General features: G+C 42.2%; 1 protein-coding gene across 1 annotated transcript in view; it reads left to right on the plus strand.

The window, feature by feature from the left end:
* Positions 1–259: 259 nt before the first annotated feature.
* KRABD2 (KRAB domain containing 2) overlaps positions 260–23,045 on the plus strand; it is a 31,637-nt gene continuing 8,851 nt past the window's right edge. The window contains exon 1 of the mRNA XM_083167669.1: positions 260–585. The gene's annotated coding sequence lies outside the window, so the exon portion shown is untranslated. The remainder of the gene's footprint in view (positions 586–23,045) is intronic.

Here is a 23,045-nt window from a genome sequence, read left to right on the forward strand (position 1 = left end):
AGAGGAGGGTGCAAGTCAGTGACTCTCTGTCCACCCGGCTTAATAAGTTTCTTATAATCGTGCGGTCAATAAAACATGTAGGAATGGACAGTGACTTAAATAAACAAGTCTCTCTTTAAAATTCTCATCCACTTCAGATGTCTAAAGTAAGACTGCTATGATTTTGTCACGGTTTAGTAAATATACCCCTTTAAGAGGCTTTTATAAATCCCTGTACACACCTTCAGCCAGATTTGAATATAGATTTAGGGTTTAAAACCCAGAAGCTTGGAACACTGGTTTATCACAGAGAACTCTCCTTTTGCAGAGCTCTGTGCTACTCCAGGGATCCCAATAAGACCCGAGCGAGGGGATCAACAGTCCCTCTGAAGGAATTTGGTGCTGACATTTATTTTGGGGGTTCCAGCTTTTCTGCGACACACGAGAAAGAGAGACGCTTGGCGCTAACTTCTCCGCAAATCTTATCGCACGCCTGTAACCTCCAGTATTTCTGTCTTGTGGATGTTGTATAGCGATTTATCAAAAGCTGATGGGACCAGACAGTGGTGGGGAGATGATTTGTGTGGATCTAACCCCACAGAGGCTGTAAGTCACATTCATTACGAAAAAGTTCGTCGAAACTTGTAGCTTTTTAATTTCTTAAATGATCGTATTCGTTGGGTGAAGCATTATATCCCATGCAGTGAGAATCGTGGTACTATAGGGACCGGTAATATATATACTGTATGGTGGATGGGGATCTATTGCTTTATTTTATTTACTAATAAAATGACACTTAATGATTTGCAATGTAATAACGATGCATTTTGAAGAAATCTTTCACTTATTTATCAATGCACCGGTTTAGCAAAGCGAGCGGATATTTAAACTCAGTAGATTTCAAAGGAATAAACAGAACATTTGAATATACAAAAGGAGAAGTGTGTCATTGACTGCAGTAGATGTTGTGGCGATCAGGGAGTAGCAGGTGTAGTTGTGCATCATTGTTATATTATACTATTCAGTGGTGACTGAGAAATGTGAGAATATCTATGGTGAATTGCAAAAAGATGTTCTCAAAAGATATAACTAGATGACGATGGGAGTATGTATAACATCACTTCAACACACACACACACACACACACACACACACACACACACACACACACACACACACACAAAAAATACCTTTCGTCTGGCTTAACCACATTTTATATCGGAACTTTGGAGAAATCGCTGGTAAAATCGATAGACGGTTCAAACTTTTGTATGGGAAATTGCCATAAATAATAAATAAATAAATAAGTGTAGATGCCGTGTACAATGTGACAGCTATTCTGAATGCAGTGGGAAGTTTATAAAATGCATACTTGTATTAAATTGTGACTTTTAAATTACGTGTTATTTAGTGGTGAATCCGCGCAATGCTGTAGGGAAATCTGTTTTCCTAAATGTCAGTTTAGCGCTTTCCAGTTCCCTAACACACAACACAACACAGACCCAGGCTCCCAGGTGCATAGCACCCCAACGCACAGTCTCAGGCTCCCAGATTCAGAGCACCAGACACACAGTCCCAGGTTCCCAGATGCAGAGCACCAGACACACAGTCCCAGGCTCCCAGATTCAGAGCACCCCACACACAGACAGATCCAGGCGCCTAGATGCAGAGCACCCCAGCACACAGTCCCAGGCTCCCAGATGCAGAGCACCCCCTTCACACACAGACCCAGGCTCCCAGATGCAGAGCACCAGACACACAGTCCCAGGTTTCCAAACGCAGAGCATCTGACACACAGACCCAGGCTCCCAGATGCAGAGCACCCCACACACAGACCCAGGTTCTCAACTGCAGAGCACCCAGACACAGAGACCCAGGCTCCCAGATGCAGAGCACCCCCCCCCCCCCACACACACACACCCAGGCTCCCAGGTGTAGAGCACCCCCACACACAGACCCAGGCTCCCAGATGCAGAGCACCCAACACACAAACCCAGGCTCCCAGATGCAGAGCACCCCACACACAGACCCAGGCTCCCAGATGCAGAGCACCCAACACACAAACCCAGGCTCCCAGATGCAGAGCACCCCACACACAGACCCAAGCTCCCAGATGCAGAGCACCCAACACACAAATCCAAGCTCCCAAATGCAGAGCATCTGACACACAGACCCAGGCTCCCAGATGCAGAGCACCCCCCCCCCCCCCACACACACACACACACACAGACCCAGGCTCCCAGATACAGAGCACCCTACACACAGACCCAGGCTCCCAGGTGCAGAGCACCCCCGCACACAGACCCAGGCTCCCAGATGCAGAGCACCCCACACACAGACCCAGGCTCCCAGATGCAGAGCACCCCACACACAGACCCAGGCTCCCAGATACAGAGCACCCCACACACAGAACCAGGCTCCCAGATGCAGAGCACCCCACACACAGACCCAGGCTCCCAGATACAGAGCACCCCACACACAGACCCAGGCTCCCAGATGCAGAGCACCCCACACACAGACCCAGGCTCCCAGATACAGAGCACCCCACACACAGACCCAGGCTCCCAGATGCAGAGCAGACAGCACTGGGTAGGAAGCAGGATTTCTGGCTTCTAAATTCTGTGTTGGACAACAGTGAGATCTGCTTATAATCCTGCCTGCTAAACACCACATTGACATGTAGATGTGTCACTATTATACCATTGTGTCTGCTAAAAACCTCCAGAAAATATATACATTAGCCATTCTCTCAGACTCCAGCCACACAGTAAGGTGCAACATTGTGTGTGTGTGTGTGTGTGTGTGTGTGTGTGTGTGTGTGTGTGTGTGTGTGTGTGTGTGTGTGTGTGTGTGTGTGTGTGTGTGTGTGTGTGTGTGTGTGTGTGTGTGTAATTATGTGTGGGGTTATGTAGTATGTGTATAATAAATATATATATATATATATATATATATATATATATATCTCGCACATCTCCCATTTTTTATAGAAAAATGGCTTGGGGCTCTGCTCATCTCTTAATTGAATAGGGGGCAATCATCTTAATGGTGTAGTAGAAGAGAAGATTACATAGTTTATTTAAACACAAAGATAATTAATACGAGAAGCCGCCTGGTGCTATTAACGCTAATAAAACCCATCACTGTCAGCAGAAAGTGTCGGGGGCTCCCTGGCCGGGGACACTGCGGCACACTCACATCTGCCGTGGGGAAGTTACAGTGTAATATCAGTTCTGTTCTGTCTGTAGCTGCGTAGTAATACATTGGGCGCACGAGTCAGCGCAAACTTTCTCCTCTGTCTGGGCACTGTATGGTGCATGGACCTATCAGCCAGCAGATATTTATTTCTGCTGCTATCTTTATAACCACATATAATATAGTTCCCTTTATTCCACCCATACAAACAATCATAATAGTTCTAGATAAAAGCAAAACCTGCTCCAGTAAAGCGCAGAGTACACTGTATTTTAATCTGCAGTTAAAGCGTAAGTGTACATCACCTGCCCCCCCTTACTGTGCAACAGTCTTGAATTTATATATATATATACACACACACACACACACACACACACACACACACACACACACACACACACACACACACACACACACACTGTATATGTGTATGTGTGTGTGTTTTTGTGTGAGTGTCTATATAAATTGTATATATAAATATATATGTGTATATTATAAATATATATTGCATATACATAATATATTTTATATCTATCTATCTATAAACAAATATTATTATTAGTATTATTAGTATGATGATTATTAGTATTATTTCTAGTATGATTATTTTTTATAATAACTTTTTTTATTACATTTTTACAGTTAAAGAGAAATAATACAATACACAAAAGTAATATTATTATTGCTATTAGTATTATTATTAGTAGTATGATGTTTATTATTATTATTAATAGTAGTATTAGTAGTATGTTTATTATTAGTATTAGTATGTTTATTATTCTTCTTGTTATTATTATTATTATTAATAATAATAGTAGTAGTATGATTATTATTAGTATTAGTATGTTTATTATTAGTATTAGTATGTTTATTATTAGTATTAGTATTAGTATGTTTATTATTAGTATTAGTATGTTTATTATTAGTATTAGTATGTTTATTATTAGTATTAGTATTAGTATGTTTATTATTAGTATGTTTATTTATTCTTCTTCTTGTTGTTGTTATTATTATTATTATTAATAATAATAGTAGTAGTAGTAGTAGTATGATTATTAGTATTAGTATTAGTATGATTATTATTAGTATTAGTATAATTATTATTATAACTGATATTATTATCATCATCATTATTATCCATACTATATACTGGTTCCTCAGCCCTAATATGTACTGGTTCCTCAGCCCTAATATGTACTGGTTCCTCAGCCCTAATATGTACTGGTTCCTCAGCCCTAATATGTACTGGTTCCTCAGCCCTAATATGTACTGGTTCCTCAGCCCTAATATGTACTGGTTCCTCAGCCCTAATATGTACTGGTTCCTCAGCCCTTATCTAAGGCACACAGCTAACTGTGAAGACATATACTTCCACGGAGTTTGGTGTCTTTGGGAATAGAGCTTTGTCTCCCAGTATGGGGCAGCAGAACTTATTCCTGGATCTGCCTTTATAACACACCAAACCAGCAGGTAGAAATCTCTTTTTGCTGGGATCAGCCAGAATGCAGCGCACAGAGCCAGGAACCCACCTAACCATTCAATGACTCTATTCTGCAGGCTGAAATTGCTTCTCACAGCCCAAACTGGTACCCCAGGGAGAGGGCCCGTCACGTGATCACAGGGTCTCAGAACGACCCCCGACTCTGCTCCGGGCTGATAGTCTTATTTCCTGAAAATTGCTTTATTTTTATTATTAAAGACACTGTAAGGTGCAGTCACCCTGATACTGTCATTATTTCCTAATGCAGCAATAACATCTGACACCAGGGTTCAGTATACCGGGGCGCCCAAAGTAATGCTTTGCTACTGTCATGCGGGTTCTTATTTTGGGGTCACTGAGCCCAGGGGTGGGCTGGCGGAAAGTTCAGCTGGTGCATTGCATTTCCTTACACTGCCCTGGGAAATGGGATGATTTGCCTTCCCTGACTCAAGGCTGATTGTCTTCCAGCCTGAATGGGAAAGATACAGGGGATGGGATAAGTATGATGGGGTATTTCAGAGGTCTGTCATGAAGTTGAATTTACAAAGCGTTAAACACTAGTATAGGATCTGCCTCAGGACAAGGGCTGCTGCTGCTGCACTGGGATACAGGAAACAGCTGATACACCACCACCCCCCCCCCCCCCCCCCCTCTCAGCTATAGGAAAGGCTTCACTGTAACCTGGAATAAGAACAGGTGACTGTAATTTAAGTGATTTATAATGAGTCTCACATTCTCCTGTCAGGGGATATACAACATTAATTGGACAGGAAAGGGGGTGGCACATAAACCTTCCACAAACTATAGCATAGTTCTAATGTGGTTTAGTTTTTGAATGGGAGTCCAATCCCCAAGGAGGTATTAATTAGTACTACAATGAGTACTACAAGGCAAGTCTGGCACTAGACGTGTGTGTTGCATTATTAAGGTCTGTGAGTGCAGTGTGGATCGTCCTTCTGTGTTATATTCAAATCCTAATTCATAAAAAAATAATAATAATATTAATAACAATCCTGCGCCACCTAGTGGCCAGAGCCTCATGAAAAAATGTCACTGTACTTATAAAGCAGAATAAATTAGAAACAAAGTATCCATCAGACATGGTACTTACTATGTTTCACTATGAAGGAAAACTGCAAAAAAGGCTCTTTCATGTTGTTCTACAAAGTTTGACATATAATAAAAGTACAGCTTGACACAGCTCTTGTTCTAACCCAGTTCACAAATGTGCACCAATTAATACTGCTATTTGTAAATAATATCTATCTATCTATCTATCTATCTATCTATCTATCTATCTATATCAGGAGTTCTCAAACTCGGTCCTCAGGACCCCACACAGTTCACATTTTCCAGGTCACCCGGCAGGTGCACAGGTGCACTCATTACTGACTGACACATTTTAAAAGATTCACTTGTGACTGTGAGGAGACCTGAAAAACATGCCCTGTGTGGGGTCGAGTTTGAGAACCTGTTAACTATATTTATATCTATAGATCTATATCTATCTATAGAGAGAGAGAGAGAGAGAGAGAGAGAGAGAGAGAGAGAGAGAGAGAGATATCTCTATATATAAAGGTATCTATACAGATCCTTTTGTAAAGCGCAACAGAATATGCATCGCTATATAAGAAACTGTTAATAAATATCTATCTATCTATCTATCTATCTATCCATCCATCTATCATTTATCTATCTATCTATCTATCTATCTATCTATCTATCTATCTATCTATCTATCTATCTTACTATATATCCACTAAGATTGGGCAGTACGGATAATGTAATGGTTAGCATTACTACCTCACAGCACTGAGATCACGGGTTCCATTCCCACCATGGCCCTAACTGTGCAGAGTTTGTACATTCTCCCCTTACTTGAGTGGGTTTCCTCCGGGTGCTCCGGTTTCCTCCCACAATCCAAAAATATACTGGTAGGCTAATTGGCTCCCAACAAAATTAACCCTAGAATGTCTGTGTGTGTGTGTGCATGTGGTAGGGAATATAGATTGTAAGCTTCACTGGGGCAGGGACTGATGTGAATGTTCAAATATCCTCTGTAAAGCGCTGCGGAATATGTGTGCGCTATATAAGAAACTGTAAATAAATAAATAATAAATAAGATTATGCATCATTGAAGTCTTTCTTGGAAGCTGCGCTCATTGAAGGCGTCCCACCTGCATAGTTGTTAGTAACTGATTTGTGTACTTGGAGGTATTACATTAACGCTGACATTTTTAAGCGGATATTTTGAGGATCTCTTACAGCAACGTTGGCACTCAAAGGGTTAATAACCTTAAACCAGTAATGATCTTTCTGTCCCCTGTAAAGCGTCACCATTTCCTCTTTCATATTTTAGCTACACTCTGATATATTATGTACTCTGGGACTGCAGGACTAGTGCTCCACATGTGGACTCCATTGTCATCCTCTGGTATCTGATCCGGTGCAAGGCTTCTCAGCACCCTAGGCAAAGCTTCAACCTACTCCACACCCCCCCCCCCCCCAAAAAAAAAATTAGATCATGTGGTCATCCAATCCCCGTGACCCCCTCTCCCCCACCCTGGGAAGGTGGCCAAGTCCCTTGCTTTTCCTGGAGGTCCTCTGCACCCTCCACTTTGCCATCCACAACAGGGTACAAGGAAGAGGGGGCAGCAATGTAGGAAGTAAGGGAAAGTATAGAGGTGAGGTCTTAGAAGTTCCACAGCCACCAAGGATCCTCATAGACAGCCTTGATTTTTGGATTTGCAGACTTGGTGGCGCCCCCCCAGATGCCGGCACCCTAGGCAGCTGCCCAAAGCTGCCTAGTGGTAGACCGGCTCTACCACTAGGCTCCAATGAATCATTGACTCCGGCAGTAATTATTGTTAATATTAGTCATATTGGATTCAAGGCATCTTTATCAATTAGCAAATAATATATTTGCTGCTGTGCTACTACTTTCCTTATCTGCTTGTAAAAATACATTTGAAACTCACATCTGTAACTTCTCATTCACCTCTCTCTCTCTCTCTCTCTCTCTCTCTCTCTCTCTCTCTCTCTCTCTCTCTCTCAGCATTAATACAATAATAATAATAATACCAAATTACATAAACCAATAAGCAAAACCGGAAACTGTGACTTACAGATGAATACAACATAGGACAAGTGCAAGGTTCATAACCACAGCTGCATCAGCAGAGGACAACGACATAAGTATCAAGGTGGTAGAAAACCACAGGATTTGTTGCCATCGAAGACGGTTTAACCCTTACAGTGCCAACATCTCTGGGAGAGATGTTCAAAATATCCTGCTAAAAATGCAGACGTCGCTTGCATTTGTTATATAAATTCAAATAAAAAATGTGTAAAAAAAATGATATCCTCTATATATATATATGTCTAGTGTCTGACTGTGTGTCTCTAAAACGCTGCCATCTGTTGGCTGCGAGTGAAACTACATCTCTTTCTCGCTCACACATGCACACAGAGGCAATCACAAGGTAGCAGACTAGCTTTCGAAGCATTTGCTTCGAGTGGGCTTACTAGTTTCCTATATAAGGTAAACATTACAGGTCATTATAATGAATTAAATTGTTTGTTTGGCAAATTTCACACTTATTTTGACAAATTCACTTGGCACTCAAAGGGTAAAGTAAAGCCCCCCCATACACTACAAAGATACATCTGACGTTGAAGTTGGATGCAATTTCCGTTGACCTCCCTCTGGACCTGCCTGTGAGTGATTCCAGACGATTTTGTACTTTGGTGTCATTTTTTGCATAACATATCTCATGCGATTGATCAAGCCGAGATAAATCCCGTGATAGATATCTTATGGTATACAGTTGTACCGTAAAATATATCTGATGGCCTGGATTAGGGGCTAGAGGGACTGGAAACATCAGTCAAACCTTCTGCAATATATCGCATACGATATATCGCATGCTCAAAAAGCACTCCTTTTTCCATCCGATTCCAATAAATGACAGGTGCAGACCGACCAACCTAGGTGCTCATATCCGACACTCATTATTAACAGTTTCTTATATAGCGCACACATATTCCGCAGCGCTGTACAGAGAATATTTGAACATTCACATCAGTCCCTGCCCCAGTGGAGCTTACAATCTATATTCCCTACCACATGTACACGCACACACACACACACAGACATACTAGGGTTCATTTTGTTGGGAGCCAATTAGCCTACCAGTATTTTTTTGGATTGTGGGAGGAAACCGGAGAACCCGGAGGAAACCCACCCAAATAAGGGGAGAATGTACAAACTCTGCACAGTTAGGGCCATGGTGGGAATGGAACCCGTGATCTCAGTGCTGTGAGGTAGTAATGCTAACCATTACATCATCCGTACTGCCCAATCTTAGTGGATATATAGTAAGATAGATAGATAGATAGATATTTATTAACAGTTTCTTATATAGCGATGCATATTCTGTTGCGCTTTACAAAAGGATCTGTATAGATACCTTTATATATAGAGATATCTCTCTCTCTCTCTCTCTCTCTCTCTCTCTCTCTCTCTCTCTCTCTCTCTCTCTCTCTCTCTCTCTCTCTCTATATATATATATATATAAATATAGATCTATAGATATAAATATAGTTAACAGGTTTTCAAACTCGACCCCACACAGGGCATGTTTTTCAGGTCTCACAGTCACAAGTGAATCTTTTAAAATGTGTCAGTCAGTAATGAGTGCACCTGTGCACCTGCCGGGTGATCTGGAAAATGTGAGGGTTCCTGAGGACCGAGTTTGAGAACCCCTGATATAGATAGATAGATATTATTTACAAATAACAGAAATTCTAGGGTTAATTTGTTAGGAGCCAATTGGCCTACCAGTATATTTTTGGATTGTGGGAGGAAACCGGAGTACCCGGAGGAAACCCACGCAAGTACGGGGAGAATATACAAACTCCACACAGAGCCATTGTGGGAATCGAACCCCTGAACTCAGCGCTGTGAGGCAGCAATGCTAACCATTACACCATCCGTACTCATGTGGAAAACACAAACGATGTGGCACTTTTAAACGATATATTGACTCAAACAGTCGTAATCGCCCGAAATCGCGCAAAATCGTTCTAGTGTATGGGGCCTTAAGAGAAGGAAAACCACATGAGGGAGGAGGGCCCTGCTCGTGAGAGCTTACATTCTGTTAATCTAATAACACGAACAAATTCATTGCATGTAAGAAATAGAAAACAAACATTCTACATACATACATACATACACACATACATGAATACATACATACATGAATAAATAATTAAGTATATTTTAAGCATATAGAGGAAGCCACAAAACACGTATGTCCTATATATACAACGTGTGTCATATATATATATATATATATATATATATATATATATATATATATATATAATGTTGCACTTACATACACATATATGTAACATATGGCGTTACCGTCACTGCACAGGGCCTCAGCAGCTGGCTGCAGATTCCACCGGACTTCTTAGAAAGTCAATATCTCCTACTGACCTCAATAGTGTAAATCACACAGCTTTGCTGCCCATAAGCTCCCACTCCTCACATTCGATCTTCTCTCTGTTCTGTCATTTATTCTCTGTAAAACTGATCTTTGTGACAAAAGCCACTTCTCCCCTAATCCCAGCCTATTTAATATCCCACTCTCCTGTACCCAGTGATAGTGACAGAACTGTTGTCACTGCAGATCACCAGGAACAGTAAGGAACGGTTTGTAGAGAACTACAGAATTGTCGCAGGATTATGTTCATGGCAGTTTCCTGAATATCTTTGATCAGTGAAATGTGGTTTGTTCTCTGAGTGCTCCGCAAATAAAGGGATAACAGTGCGGTGACATTGAAATGGCGATGCCACCCCTATCATTTTTTTTTCTAAATCGATTGTCACAGACCAGGCTGTGGGTGACCTCGGCGCTTTTTTTGGAACGCTGCAGCTAAATCCTTTTTGATCCAAAAGTTATTATGAATAGCTACAATGACTTAGGATTTATTATTTGTCTTGGTACTGAATGAAGCTTCAGGTTATTTACTATACTCAGGTAAAATACGGTAGCATTTACTGACACCAATAATTCTTTGCCTAGAGTGGTTGTACTAATATGACCCAAGCTACAAGTGCCATTGTTATCCGAATCATCATTAATTGATGTGTCTTTCACCTTACATTTGCATTGTCACTGTGCAGTGTATAACACCTATTGCAATGGCGTAAGTTTGTCCCAGTTGCCTGGAGGCAAGAAAAAAATTGGTGTCAATCAGTAAGGTGTCTGTCTTCAATAAGACAGGTCATGGGTTCTAATACAGAGTGTGACAGATGCAAAAATTGCGTTTAGAATAAAGAGAGTGTGATGTCTATTGTCCTGCTAGGGGGAGGAGTCAGCCACAGAAGCAATATCAATGGCTTTGAATTTACTGATTCAAAATTTTAAGGGGAGGAGAGGTGCCCCCTTGGTAGTAGGAGCCCGGTGACAGATGACTCCATTGCCTTCCAGAGTTATGCCTCTGAACGATTGTACTGTTATTGCTGATGTGGCTATTCACACATCATTTATTGTCATACAAGTCATATTTTGTGTTCATGGAAGGTCCTGTTTATGGCACATAGAAGCAACCTTTATACATTACAAAATATATTGGGGTTTATTTACTAAATTGTGACATTATAGAAATGAAGATAATTCCAGTTATTGCATACCCTCCAACATGACTCATTTCCCCAGGTACATAATTCTCCATTCCTGAATTTCCTTGCCAGTGGTAGTTGCAGAGTTGGGGCTGTAGCACAGTTCAAAATTCAAATAGGGGAGCCACACCCACTATCAGTGTGTCCCAGCCAGTGACGTTTGAAGTAGCAGTGGGTGTGGCTTCCTTTTGTAAATGTTGGACTATTCCAGCCGCCTAGGCTCATATAGAAGTAGCCAACCCCCCATACATAAATTAGACTTTTTCTTACCTATATGCTCATTGCTAGGGGTTCCATGCTCATTGCCAGGGGTTTCAATGTTGCCAGGAGTTACTTGCTCATTGCCTGGAGTTACATATGCTCATTTCCAGGGGTTAAATATGCTCATTGCCAGGGGGTTTCTTGATCATTGTCAATGGATTATATGTTTGTTGCCAGGGGGTTACATACTCAATGCCAGAAGGGCCACATGCTCATTGCCAAAGGGTTACTGCTCAAAGCACACCAGCACTCCCGGAATACTCACTTTTGGATAGCATTGTGTATGCTGCATTCCCCTGACAGATGCTGAATAGGACCACCAGCACCTGTCTCCTAGAAGGCAGCGGACATTTTTCGGAGGCCATTTTAGCAGATTCCATGCCATCCACATGGAATCTGCAGAGACACTTCTCTCCCCCACCACAGCTTCCAGAAGTTGGTACAGCCGCAGCATCTATTGTGCCTCCCCCCCAGGCCCTGCGCAGATTCCCAATAATCGCAAACTTGCAGCAAACTTTGAATCAGGCCCGTAATTAAAAACGGAATGCTAGTTTAACAACAATGCTCCCTGAGGACTGCAGATTGATTAATTACCATAGCTCACTGCCAGTGACATCACAGCAAGTGTAACTGACACGTTGGGCTTTATAGTTTGAGCTTTTGTCCGACATGAGTCTAGTTCCGACAGTGCCAGAAACTGGGAGGAGGCTATAGCTGTGGTGGGTAGGGGGTAGTTAATTAAAGTATACTTTGCAATAAAATACGTGGAATTTCACCACAAGACCTAACAATGAATTCACCTCCAGGCTTCATATATGGAAATTGGAGTTTAGTTTTTAATTTTCAGCCTAAAGATTAAGATGTCACTTAGAAATAAATCTCTATTAGGTTAATTTACTGAGAACATAATTTTGGACTGTACTAAGTATATTAACTTTTGTTTCAATAACAGATGCAGTTCTTTGGAGGGCTGTACCCAAGACCATCTCCCCCAGAGGGTTCTTCTCTAGATCTTATAATGTTCTACAAACAAGTAACCTGCCAATGTTAACAGGATTAATGTGGGGTACAAACCAGGACGCCCCGCTCACGAAGCACATCGTGAGCGGGTTGCCAGTGTTTCTTCCGACCCACTCACAATGTGCACCGTGAGCGGGTCCGATCCGATGGCGACCCGCACCTGGGAGTATGGTCGTTCTTCAGATCCTACCTGCAGCAGATAGGATCTGAAGAACGACCGACCGGCGTGGCCGCGCATCGGATCGGTATCGGTCCACACCAGGACAGAAAAGGGCCCAATCACCACACAATCTACATCCAATCGGTCGGAATTGGATCTAGATTGATGGGATCGGACCCTTGTCATCGGGTGCCGGACGGCTCCCCTACAGTCGGGATTCCGACAGTCAATCCTCCGACATCGGAATCCCGACTGCTCCCTTGTAGGGGTCCACGACCCCCATAGAGGGATAATAAAATAGGTGGCGAGCGCAGCGAGCTCGCAAGGGGCTTCATTGCGCTCCCCATGCTGTGCTGTCGGGATTCCGACATCTGACTAATGACTGTCGGAATCCCGACTGTCGGGCTAATATACCACTTAGACAGGGGGGCCCCCTCCCACCTTTTATTACTGGCCGCAAACTGCACAGGAGAATATTACACTGTCAAAAAACAGTAAGGCGGTATCATTTTGGTAAATGGGTAACTGCAGGGCGGGGCCGAATTGATATAAACATAAATTAATATATAACATTAAATCAACAATGATGTTTCCAAGTGCCGATTATCAGCATCTGATCACACAAGACGCGGAATCCATTTTTGTAGTGAAGCTGTTTATTCAAATATATTGTCATCTTCAATTATGTTTTATTTGCCGGTTGGTACATTTTAGGTTTAGTTTTAGTATTTAGCACACTCTAATATTTCTTTTTTCTGTACTACCCTAACCCTTCACTAACAGGAGGGGTCATAGAGTTGCTGCTGCCCCATTCACAGCGCAAGGCTGAGACCAATATTCTTGTTTTATAAATAAATATATATTTATTATTATTTATTTTTATATATATATATATATATATATATATATATATATATATATATATATATATATATATATATATATATATATATTTCCACATGGAAAGCCTGCGTTTGTCCCTCTGTACCTTACTCTGTAGGAGAGGCTCAGCACTGCCTCTGATTAAAACCCTCACATGACTAGGCTTACTTTTTTCTTAATAACTGTTTTTTTCTAACCTTTGGGTTGATTGTCTCAAGTTAACCACTGGAGTTTTTATTATTTTTGCGCAGTCAATCAATAAACAGTCAACGAATTCGCACAACTGGGATCAGGTTTGAATAGGTCTGAACAGGTCCCCCTTCACCTGGTTCTCAGCATTTGAACTGTATCAGGAATAGGCCCATTAGGTTGAATGATTATTGTGTTCTGTCACACATATTATGTTGTCACTTCGGTACTTGACCACAGATCATTTCACCTGACCATATCTAGTGTCAATAAAGTGTGTCTATATAGATATTACACATGTGCAGTGATAGGGATGTATCGACCTGCACATCCGTCTGTTCTGTTGCTCATCTCTGTCCCAAAGACAACTGATATTATCTCGGCAGCTGTGAAAGTGTCCTTATCTCGGCGCACCTTGTCATTCAAGTTCCTTCCTTGAAATCAGGATCGAGGGAAAGGTAGAAAAAGATCAGATAGAGGCTTAGCAGTAAGTAATGAAAACAATCTAACCTATATTTATTATTTCTGATATTTCCAATTCTAGCCATGTTCAGTGGTATATAAGATATAAGTTTCTCCTTATTAATGTGTGCCAGTCATAGTATAGCAATGTGTTGAGATGAAATCCATATGCTGTGCATATATTAGCCTTATAGAAGCAGTTTCTCCATATTTGCTCCCTGCATCCTGTTAATAATTGTGATGATATTGCATGAAAAAAATAAAAAAAAATATTTCAGTTGCTGGATTCACCAGGATGGGGAGGGGCCTAATGATGTGCAATACTGGCTCCTCCCTCTGAAATGCCCATGTCCCTCTGGGCTTCTCCCGGAGAGGAATATTAAAGAGTTGTCTTCAATTGATCAAACCTCACAGACACTGCCATCTTAATTTGCAAATCCAACTAGGGTATTGTATTGTATGTCATACACAACCTATATAAAACAGGCAAGTCAAACAGCCCAGGATCCCCAGTTGAAAACAGACCAGTAGAGGACGAGGCAACTAGCTCCTGCTACTGTGGAAACATCTTCTTCCTCTGCATCTAGACCTGGTAGTAGCCCAGTGTAATGCTTCAGTTTCCCTCCCATTTGGGATGTATTCTGCTTCTTTTCATAACACACAGGAAATAACTGAAATCCTCTCTTTTCTAGAATCAAAAGCTCTTTGAAGGATTCACTGGACTCTGCCCTATCACAGCCTAATCATCATGGCCAGCCAGTGGCGGATCCACCAAGGGGTGACTAGGGGTGGTTGCCCCGGGGCCCCCACACTCCAGGTGGGTGGCAGGCAGTGGGGTCCGGGCAGCACGTCCCTGGGGTCCAGGAAGTGTGGAGCAGGCATGGGGTATCTGCGGTGGCTGCAGGGACCCCGCCACTGACCATCCACCCTAGGGAAGGATTGCAGCAGTGCTGGGGGTTAGATGCTGTGTTCGCCCACTCACCTGCCAGTCCCGCATCTCCCCGCTGCCCTGCTCTCTCTCACACTGACTCTGGGGGGGACCCTTCCCGCTCTCCCCTCCTTATCACCCTGTGTCCCAGGCGCCATGAAGAGGCCGTGCCTGTGCAGCAGATCCGACTCCGATGGGCAGCAAGAATAACTACTCCGGTGAGTGCTGGGGGGGGGGGGGAGAGGAAGGGCCCCCCACAATTATTGTTGTTCAGGGCCCCCACAGACCTTAATCCAACCCTGTGGCCAGCATCTACAGTATTTGACAGTGGATTTGTGATTTGGAGACAACTGTGTCGCAAACCTCGCTACCTACCCAAGAGCCTGCTGTGGTTTCTTTGCAAGACAACTTGGAGGACCCTAAAAATAGAAATGTTAGTAATATTCAACGCATTGGTCACCCCAAACTGGTCTTCTGTTGGCTTGCCCTGAAGTTGTGTTACACTATGACCTCAGGGTTCGTAATTGTGAAGAGGGTCCACCATGTTGGCCCAAGCTGCCAGAACCAGCAGGGATGGCCTTGTCTGGTCATCATGCAAATCCTAAATTATGTGGACAAGGTCTTGCTGCTTGCAATCCACAAGATGCATTCTAGAATTCCTATGAAGTAGAATGACTTCTTCTGTTCCAGGACTTTTCCTATATGATAGCAACAAAAAAGAGAGAAATCTCACCAATCTGCAAGTGTCTCTTCGAGATGGCCTACGTTTCGCCTTGATGTATCCTGCTACATTGTATGTCTCCCATGTGGGAATGCCTTACTTCTTTGACACAATTGTTCTTCCAACAGTGTTCTCTTCATGGATGAGGCTCATTAAATGTTACAGCATAATCCGCCCTTCTACAAATGTTGTCCATATTTTAAGACTTTATACCTAAATTGTATAATTATTGTTTACTACATTGAGAGAAGATGTAAAAGTCTTCACACTGCTGTATTGCAAATTTTAATAAAGGCCTACTGTCCGCAATCCTGTGTGGTTCGATCTCTGGAGGTGCAGTCCTAAACAACCAAAAGTGAACATATACAACAATGGAGAGAAAGGGTTGCAATGCTGGACACACACCTCAAAGTAATATTCTTATGATGTTCAATACATAATTGGGTATTGCAATCTCCTAATGCCTTCTCTCTCTCTGACCCTTTTTTTATTACTTTATTGCTCCCTCCCCTTCCTCTCCCTTCTAACCTGGGGCACCAAACCCAACTGTCCACCTATTTTTACATTTCTGCTTCTTCCCATTGTATAAATATTGTTGTTTTTTTTTGCATATCATGTTGTCTGGTTTGGCTCTTACAATTGCTCTACAAAATGTTCAATGATTTATTTGTTTATGCCAATTTCAGGCTGGTGGTATTACTGTTTCGACCTTATTCAAAACTGCTTGTTTTAGCCTTCTGTCTTTCTTACCCAATCGCTGGGGTGAGTTCCCTTATTTTTGTTGAATATTCAATTTTCATGGCCTGGATATAGATTAACATGAGTTCTATCTACATTTGCTTGTCTAGGTTCCAAAATCATATTACATTTCCCACATCGAATGTAGAAGGTCCAAATATTATGATGCTTCAACACGTCAAATGCATCAAACCAGATGTGGCCCTGTTACACGAGGAACATTGGCGCAGCTCAGATCCTAATACATTATGTACTGTCTGACTTGGAGATGATAAAGTTGCCTCCTTCACTTCTAAATGGATGGGGGTAGTCATTCTTTTCAATAAGCACCTCAATTATATTGGATAGCCTTCTGGACCCACCACAACAGTTTATTTTTGTTAAACTGTCTTTATGTTGGTTTTCTATACTATAGCTACTGTGCATTTTATGTTTTAGTGCGCCTCATGTAGCTGTTCCCCCTCCTCTGGACACACTACTTTAATTCTGGCATCTTCTCCAAAACCGAGGCTTTGGCTTTTCACCTGAAGGCCAGGTTGGGTTGGTAAAACTTGTTCCCGTTTAAGTGGGCTATTGAGGGTCTTAATTAATTAGGTATCCATATCCCATGCCACTTTTCTCAGTTGTACTCTATTAACTTACTGATATTTACTCAACAGCTATTGACTGATTTCTCGTAAATGGCAACATCTCCCTCTTTGCTATCTCAGTTGCTGCATTTATTTAAGATGATTCGCTTTTCCATTTCTTTACCCTATTTATTTATTTACAGTTTCTTATATAGCGCAGCAGATTCCGTTGCACTTTACAATAGTAGACAGTGATAAGACAAACTGGGCAACAACAGACAGACTTGGAGGTAGGAGGGCCCTGCTGCAAGCTTACAATCTATAGGGATATAGGGGGAAACCCAAGGACAGGCACCAGTAATAGCATAGCAGTTACAAGTCCAGAAGGGAAGCTATATATAATACATAAGTGCCTCGGAGGGTTATGCATGTACCCTATACAAATGCTTCTGTTTATTCTCACCATATTTCCCTGTTTAAATTGCAGCAGCCTCCAGACCTTGGTGCAGTGACTCTCCCGTCCCTCCAAGACTATGCGCTACCATTATGTCTTAGATAGGGTGGGAATAAGAAATTCATGAAAGATACCATGGAACAAGGAACTTAGTCCAGACATTAATCTAGAAAGTATTCTCCACAAGCATCCTTCTAGATATCCACCTTCCATTATAAATAATGTCTTAATTTCTTGGAAGAAGACCACCTTACTGTGTCCTACTCATCTTTTTTGTTACCAACTATTACTAATCCAGACTTCCAAGATGATAGCACTTGCCATTGTGTGGACTTGGCATCACCAGGGGTTCCACTATGCTTTTCAGTTTTCAGACCATGATGACTCCTTGGTTCTTACACTGTCCCAACTCTGGGAGAAGTTCCCTCATTTGACTTTCCCTATGTTCCCCAAGTTTCAGTTTGTAGTTATGCTAACCAATTGTATCTTAATTATCACCCCTAGATAAAGTCTGTGCCATATATGGTGTATTACATCATAGGATTTTAGGGCCTAATGCTGCTACTTTCTTTTAAACACATACTAGATGGAAATAGGATATGTCTAAATTAAAGAGTGGTATGGCCAAATAGCAATATGTTTTCCATTGGGGCATGCAGACTCTTGCAAACTTCTGAACTAGGGATGGCCATCACTGCTATCGCCATCAATGGTTGCCATCCATGGCGATAAGACAAACAACCATGGATGGCAGCATAAAATCTAATGGATGACCATCAATGTTTTTAACTATCGATGGTCATCTATTTTTTTTGACTGACTGGCCCATGGATCAATCAGAACCTGGGAGCGGGCCTTCACTGGTGCCAGGATGGAGCTAAGCTCCGTGTCCCTGCACCTTATGCCATCAATGGAGGAGAATCATCTTAAACCCTCAATGATTTTGAATCATCGATGGTCGACAGCCATCCCTATCCATAGCCAGAACAGGTAACTGGATTGTACACTGTGTGTTTTGCCTAAAGTTGCTCCACTGGGCATAGTATACTCCAAATTTGAGATGTCAAGCTTGTGCATCTTCTGACTCAGAGTGCTTTACGTGCTCTCCTAAACTACTGCACTCTATGCGGTCCTGTGCTATTGTGCAGGAGTTCTGGTTGGCTGTTCAGACCTGTTTTACGTAGGATCTGGGCATACCTTTCAAAATTGGCATGGGGTAGGCATATTTGTGGGGCCTCCACTCCTCCTATTTTCCACCTCCATATTCAGGAGGCACTGCCCTACTTCAACATTAAATTGAGCCATACTTAGAACATAATAGGATATTGAACTTTTGAGTGTATTTGAGGATTCTGTACAAGTTTTCCAGTCTCTCAAGATATCCCATAGCTTTATTATTCTTCTTCTAATATTCTTTAACCAATGAGTTCTTAGCTGTGTTGGGTTGTGTTGGAGGATTATTGATGGATTGCTTGGAAAGGCATTTAACTGCTGCATAATGCAGGTTTCAGGATGTACTGTAGGGGTGTTAGTCTGTCAGTGTCTACACCCAAAAGGAAGATGGTATCCTCAAGGAGTGTAGTCTTCATTGCTTCTAATGAAACTTCCCTACTTGGCATACTGGATTTCCAAAAAGTCACAGAGGTCAATTTTAAACATATGGAAAGCATCTATAGCAGAGGTTTCCAAATGTGGTCTTCATGGCCAACTGTCCAGGTTGCAGGTATATCCATACTTAGGCCCTTATTCTGATCGGTGCGGATATTCCCGCATTCTTACGGTGCGGTCCGCACGCCACGGTGTTTTTCCGCATGCGGCCATCGTCCGTAGAAACGCCCACGTGTCCTCCGCATTCGGACGGACTCACTCTTTAAGAACAGGGCGTGTTTACGGACGACATACAAATCATGCGTGTGCGGGAGAAACACTCCGATTCGTCACGGTATTACAGAGTATTACAGAGTATGCTCGGGAATACCGCATCCGAACGGGAGCCAAGCGGTGCTACCGCACGTAACCGGAGGATTTCCGCCAAACAACCCACTATGAAGTATCTTCTGCAATACATCACATGACCCACTTATTCAATTACCTATCCTCATAAACTTGACTGTGACATGAATATAAATAAATGTGTTTACTTTACCCAAAATGTGTGGTTTCATGAGTACATGTCAAATACACATGTGTATTGCTAGTATTAATATTCTGTCATGTCCATTGTTAGCAGTTTGAAAGTGTCTGACAAGTACAGCATATGTGGGTGTTTAGTACGGGTTCCTTGAAGCAGCAATGGTTTCAATTAAAGCACTGACAAGCGTCCTATTAGTGAGTAATGAGTAAAGGAGTAGATTCTATTGGGTTCAGGTGTTAATGGTTGTAGTCATTAGGCGTACGTTCGCCTACCGCATGAACGAGTGGTGTCCGCAAAGCAATAGTACACTTGTGGACACCGCACATTTCTGCCCTTTTTTCATCGCGTGCATTCGGAGTGGTTTCCGAATGTACGCCCCCCAACATAAGTGTACTCCCCCGTGTCCGCCCATGTTTCCGCCCCGTTTTGCCCACTTTGAAACTACGCCCATGTGTCATTCCGCATGACGCCCATAATACGCCCCTATTTCCCGACTGATAGCGGCGAACAGTTTTGGACGGGATTTGGCCGAACTGGTACGGAGTCAATGCGTGGCACATGCGCGTAGCGTTCTCCACGCATGCGCAGACGTCATAAAGACGCGATCCGTAAGTACGCGGTAAAGTCCGCATCAATCAGAATAAGGGCCTTAATTAGCTCCTCAGTCCCTTTAATTTAACCGCCTGTTCTGAGCCACGTGTATAATTGGAACCGCTGGGATGGCCTGAGGACCACGTATGTGAACCTCTGATCTTCATGTTATTTAATTCCCAATAATGTAATACAATGACCACATCCATTGGTATGTATAACCCTGGTCTTTAATATAAAAAAGGGATCAGGCAGACTGTTTCTTTCTTTTTTTTTTTTTTTTTTCCATTCCTATTTTATTGCCATTGCATTGTCCCAGTAAATTAATCTCTCCCTGACAATAAAGTTTGCCCTCATGCATGCTGGCATAGAGTATTTCATTACTGCTGATAGCCAAGTCATGCAAACGTTTCAACCTGCCCAAGCTTGTACTGAGATTGCACGTTTGCATAACACAGACATGTAAGTACCTAACTACTAAGCCGGCTTAGAACACAGGGAAATATTTCCTTAGGTGTTACATATAATATAATATTTTATCTTTCTTAATTAATTTTTTTAACACCTTTTTATATTATCATCATTATTAAGTCTGATATCTTCTTTTTGTTTAATTGTAAAAGACCAAGCTGTAAATATGTGAATAAATCAACCAATGATTTGTCACTGCTCCAGCAACCCTGGTGACTAATACCCTTTTTACACCGGAGCCTTGACCCCGGTTATTGCTGCTCCAGTCCAGGCTGGGGCTTGGTGTAAAAGGGGTAAAAAAAATAACCCGGGTCCTGTTCCCCGGGTGTCTGACCGGGCAAATGTTCAGGGTCGACACGGGGTTTCCCAGGAGTCAGGGGCCGTGTAAATGGGTAACTCGGGTCATCTGACCGGGGACCCATTTCCACCAATTGAGGAGCCCCAACCTCCAGACCGCAGCCTCCTGCAGTCAGTCCGAAGGTTGGACAGGGGCCGCATACGGACTCCGCTGCTGTCTGCGGTACTATGCAGACAGCAGCGGAGGCAGGGATGCCTGTTTGCGGCATCTGTTCACCTCATGGATGGAGGCTGGGGGCTGCATGGAGGCTGGGGGCAGTGGAAAACGTGACCTGCATGGTATTCTGAGGACCAACTTTGAAAACCACTCCAGTGCCATATAGGAAGACATGAAGGCCTCATATAGTAATACAGACACCAGTCACTTCACAGAGGATAAACTGGTGGGTAATGGCAACTAATGTATATATTAGGGATGGAGTCCCGTCACTAAAAGGCACATTAGTATAGTATCATACTGGTCCCAAACTACAGCTTCTTTCTGTATTCCACCAGCGGTGAGGAAGGTGATCTTACATGGCCCAATGTCTCTCACTATCTCTTATTACTAGAAGTTAAGGCTTAGTATAATCAGTAGGTACCATACAGTGTTGGTGGGTGAATCTAATGTCATAATTTATATTGATTTTAGGGATATTTTATTTTATCCTGAATAAATGCAATAAAAAAAAACACAATTAAACCATGTTACCATAAAAAAAACTTCAAAAAGTTAATGAATTAATGTGTGAGTGGAAAAAAAATGCAAAAATAAACAAAATAAACCCACTCAAGGTAGGCCAGAGACTTCTTCCAGATTTTCAAACCTGTAGATAAAGAATCTCAGCTTCCCATGAAAAGTTCTTCTTACAGCCCCATCCTTTGATGGTAAAGATGCTCCTGGGATGTATCATTGACAAAGAACCCCAGCCTTGGTGCAGTAACCTGTGCTTCAAGAAGGATGGTCAAGACCCAAGACTTTTTTTTCCTTCATACCACCTTATTCTGGTAGGGGTTCCGAAGCTTTCCCTTCTTTTTGGGCTTTATGCTCATTTGACTTATTTCTCTATGCTGTTTGTGTATTTATTAATTAAAAGTATTTTGGTCTGTTACTCTTCTATATAATTTGATGTATCTCCTAAGCCACCCTTTGAGGACTTCCAGTATAATACCTGTTTTGGAAACAAATTCATTCTCTTATATTCATGAGCTCATTTATTACCTACCACAAGTATGCTTGGATTTACCCAGCTTTACCCGGATCTCAAAACAGAAACTTATTGGCTGTCTGGCTGTCACATGTTTTGGAGCCAAAACACGTGGCAGCCAATAGCCAAAAAGATCCCATTTTGAGATCCAGTTTTGAGATCTGGGTAAATATGAACCTGCACATCTCATGACTTACATCATGGTAAATAACGCCCCTTACTACAAAAACTTTTAAGGTCACAGTCATCTTGATGGGTCACGTGACACTGAGGAACTTGCTACAACTTATCAACATTGGAAGAATTACTCCCAACATTTCAACTCTTCTCTGAACTTATTGAACTTCACTTCAGATTTGGCGCCTGGTAGACCGTCATGATATTTTTATTGTATCGGCCGTATTCCAGTATGTTCAATGTATATTTTTTGCATGGTTGAATAAATGTACTTTTGTTTGTTTGAAATGTGGACATTATTATTTCCAAAGAAAAAAAGATTGTTTTCTCTATACTCCTGTATGTGTGAAATATGTACCGTATTTGCCGGCGTATAAGACGACTGGGCGTATAAGACGACCC

The sequence above is a fragment of the Crinia signifera genome, chromosome 12 (genome assembly GCF_055691185.1).
Source record: "Crinia signifera chromosome 12, ASM5569118v1, whole genome shotgun sequence".
Classification (NCBI taxonomy): Eukaryota; Metazoa; Chordata; class Amphibia; order Anura; family Myobatrachidae; genus Crinia; species Crinia signifera.